Source organism: Condylura cristata, unplaced genomic scaffold (genome assembly GCF_000260355.1).
Source record: "Condylura cristata isolate star-nosed mole 26May11 unplaced genomic scaffold, ConCri1.0 scaffold00013, whole genome shotgun sequence".
Classification (NCBI taxonomy): Eukaryota; Metazoa; Chordata; class Mammalia; order Eulipotyphla; family Talpidae; genus Condylura; species Condylura cristata.
The window spans coordinates 47,998,754-48,003,111 of NW_004567114.1; the positions used below are offsets into that span (position 1 = coordinate 47,998,754).

The window sequence follows — 4,358 nt, forward strand, 5'->3', positions numbered from 1 at the left end:
AAAGGTCCCAGGAGTGCCACCCTGAACTTGGAATGCTGAGCCTTCAGAGATGGTTTCTAGCACAGCATTTTGATCTTCCGCTATGGAGAAATACTTATAAATCAAGCTTAATGAAGCTTTGTCCACAGACTCATTTTCTTGACTTTGTAGTTCCAATTTTGTCCAGACCTTCACATTCTTTAATCATTTTACTAAGTTTCTCAGTTTCACCTAGCTTTTCAGCCTAGAAGATACTTTAAATGGCATCCAGAATACTTTTGGTGTCTTGTGTAATTAAGGTTCATCAGTGGTCTGTTAAGCCACTGTGAACAAGCTATAAAATCCATTCAGCTGTCCCACCACTGGCATATTTGTCTTAAAGTCTGCTTAGAGAGAACACCAGTGAGAAATGGGACTAATACATGATTCACAACTTGTATCTGGTCCTGATGGCCAACTCTGATATTGACATTGTCCATGTAGCTTCCTTCTAAATACTAGTTTTGGAGTTCATTAGCAGACTGGGAAAGACAGCAAGTGCTCCTACATCTACTATAATCTGAGTCTGTTCATCTGTTCCTATGACAATATTTCCTGTGGCTCTTAGTACAGGAGTCACAATTGGCAATTCACTATCTCTAAGACCTTAGAGTTGGGGCACAACCCCCCATTTCTCACCCATTTTAATCTGTTCATTTGAACCCTCAGTAAAATAGGAGATGACCAAGTAGGTGATATTGTATCATAGTGATGCAGGAGAAGAACTAAAGTAAAAAGAATTTGCTCAACAGCCTCTAACTGGGCTGTTGTAACAGATTCGTGAGTATCCAGGTAAGTTTCTGCAGGTAACCACATGCTGAAGATCAAGAATTGCAAGAAGAGCCAATGGTGGCTCAATTGCGCCATACTTGATAATAATCTCAGAAACTGAACCATAACATGCAGTGTTTCTTAGAGCCCTCACAAGCTAGCTTGTTCACTGCTGGAGCATGGGAGGTACCAACAGAAATGAATGCTAGGATAGCACCTCCGTCTGCCATGGTCTTCTGTCCTGATGTTCCAGGAGCAATGGTAGTGTGTCCCCAAGCCTATTCAGGACTACCATTACTTCTGCCCAAGAAGAAGAAATTTTGGAATCAACCCAGCCTAGATTATGTTGTTTATGGGGGTCTGGTTTTGCCTAGAAAATAATTTCCTAGTGGTTGGTGTATCTTGGAGCTGACTTTCCAAATTGTTATTTGTGCCTTTGATAATGTTATTAACAGACCAATATATAGTGCCTTATTGCTTTGATTTTCCTACAGTGGAAAAATAGCATCATCAGGAAGTGAACTTATATTTCTCCTTTTTCAGCATCTGGTTTTCTTTGCTTTACTTAGTTCCACATTACCTTCTATTCTGCTTCACCTCAGTTCTGTACTGCCTTCCCCTTGTTCCTGAAACTGTTAAGTGGGCAGCTGGTTAATTATCATTGTTGGTGAACATGGTTATGAGACAAAGGAGAAAAGTTTTAAAGCCAGCCCAGGCTTGCACAGGAGGTGGTGTGGGACCCACAGGGTGCAGAGCCCATTAATATTAGTATTCTTATTTTACCTGTTCTGATAATTGTGCAGTAATATACCTTTGGGTTTAAATTTTCCATTTCCCTAACAATGTTGAGCATCTTTTCATCTTTAATTTGCCATTTTTGTGTCTCATCAGTGAAATGTCTGCTCATGTGTTTTGCCCATTTTGTAATTTTTTATGGTTTTATACAGTTCTTTATATAGTCTAAATATAAGCCTTTGTCAGATATGCGGTTTGCTAATTGCTTCTCCCAGTCCATAATTTGTCAGTTTCTTTCTTTTTTTTTTTAATTTTGTCAGTTTATTTCTTTTAACAGAGTCTTTGCAAAGCAAAAGCTCATGACATTTTCATTTTATAGATTGTGCTTATGATATGGAGTCTTTGTTTAGCCTTAGATCCCAAAAATTTTCTCTTATTTATTTCCAAGAGAGTTTTTTGGTGTGCTTTACATTTAATTCTTTGATCCAGGTTAATATATAACAAAAGTTGAGGTTTAGGTTAAAATTCGTTTTCCCACCATGTTCATTTGCTGTGGTGTTATTTGTTAAATGATACCTTTCTTCATTGAATTGATTTTGTGTTGTTGAAAATCATCCATATTTGTGTGTGGATCTATTTCTTAGCCCCTATTCTTTTCCATTGATTTATGTATCTTTCCCTAACCAATGCTACACTGCCCTGATTACTGCAACTATTACTACTTGAAAGTGTATTTGATTTTCAAGTGTTTGCAGATTTGCCTGTTTTCTATTACTGATTTTTAGTTTAACTCCATTATGGTCAGAGAAGACACTGTATTTCAGTTCTTCTAAATTTATTGATACTTGTTGTTACCACCCATGATATAGTTTATCTTGGTGAATGTTCTATGGGTTCTTGAAAAAATTGCTTATTCTTCTGTGGTTTAAGCAGTATTCTACAAGCATCTGTTCTAGTTTGTTGGTGATTTGTTCTCCTGTATCTTTGCTGATTTTCTGTCTTATATTGTCAGTAGCTAAGAGTAGAATGTTGACATCTAGGGCTATCTTGTACATTTGTCTGTTTCTCCTTTCAACTCTGTCAGTTTTGTTTCATGTATTTTGATGCTCCGTAGGTTAGAGACTCAGTATGTCTTCTTGATAGATGGATCATTTTATCATTATATAATATTTTCTTTGACTCTGATAATTTCATTAGCCTTAAAGTCTATTTTATCTAATGTTACCATAGCTCTCTTGTGTTTTAACTAATGTTTACACAGTATATTTTTCCATCCTCTAGCATTCAGGCTTCCTGTGTCATTTTGTTTGAAGTGAGTTTCTATTGACAGCGTATAATTTTTTTGTTCTGTTTTGCAAACCTTTTTTTTTTTCAATTTTATTTAAATTTTTAAAGATTTATTTATTTATGCATACAAAAACTGGAGTACAGGCCAGAGGTGTAGAAGGTAGGGGGATTCACCAGAGACAGTGTGGGGAACAGAACAGGAGGATTGACTGAAATACATTGCAGAGGGGAGCAGTGGGCAGGACAGGAGAGGTCTGTTCCCTGAATGAGTTCAAACTTGTACTGTGGTAGCTGTGGATAGTTTCATAGTGCTGAACTCTAACCCTTTGTGCCACCGGTGATGCCTTAGGCCATTTACACTTAAAGTAATTACTGATATATTCATGGTTAAGTATGGCATTTGTTGGGTTTGTTTGTTTTATTTCCCCAGTGTAGGCTATGTATTTTATATAGTAAGAAAATAATCAGAAATACAGAGAGACCTTTGGGACCAGAATGTTAATCACAGGGTTCCCAATTTTTCACAATTATGACTATACACAATTGTCTAATAGTAAGGGTGAATGGTTAGAAATACATATGGTAGAATAGCCTTTAAAATAATGTCTTAAGAATTTGGTTTGGAATTTGCAGCCATTCCCATCCTTCATTTCTCTAGTTTCTTAGGTCTTCATAATAACTGTTATTTTTATTGACAGAATAAATGCTTGTGATATATAAATTGAATTCCAGTTTTAAATACTTCAGTAATATCATATTAGAACTTCTCCTTTAGCCATTTTATAGCCATTTTTAGGATAAAAGCTATCTTGCTATTCTTTTCAGAAGTTACTTGCCAACCACTACAAATAATACTAATAATTTTAGTCCTCTTGTCTACATTATATGCACAGAGTCCTCAGTAAAGCCTTTGTTGCTAAGTATCTCTTACGAACTTTATTGATAAGTATATATATTTATATGTACAACCAAGTGTACAACTTTGCAGCACATAAAGCCCGTGTATGAATCCTCTTTTAGGGCCATGGTGAAGCATCCATGCTTTAACTGAGGAATATATTACCCTTGAATGTGGTTGAAACAGAGTAAGGGTGCCAATTCTCATTTATACTTTGTATTGTTGGCATTGAGGTGAAGCAAGTGCAGTCTTCATTGAGTACATTTTTTAAGTAATTTTTTTTGTGATTGAACTTCTTTCCTTTTTTTTTATTTTATAACAGTTTATTTTTACATCATTTTGTACATTTTTTTTTCCATCTCAATTGTAATCCCTGTGGGTTTCCCATCACCGAGTCACCCGTGTGCCATCACCATAATCCCGTGCACTTCCCTCCCAACCCACCCCCCGTTTTTTATCCCATTCCCTACTCCTCCCCCACAAAATGTCTCTGGTATATGGCTGCTCATTATTCTTGTTATTTTCTCGCCTGGTCCATTATACTCCTGCTATGAGTGAAACCATCGGTATTTTTCTTTCTCTTTCTGGCTTATCTCACTAAGCATGATCTTTTCCAGCTCCATCCAAGTTGCTGCAAAAGACATGTGTT

General features: G+C 36.4%; 1 protein-coding gene and 1 pseudogene across 1 annotated transcript in view; one reads left to right on the forward strand and one right to left on the reverse strand.

Moving 5' to 3' along the window:
- Positions 1-4,358, forward strand: part of LOC101625474 — a 32,700-nt gene that overhangs the window by 2,781 nt on the left and 25,561 nt on the right. The window lies entirely within an intron of this gene.
- Positions 4-1,464, reverse strand: LOC105853569 (annotated as a pseudogene).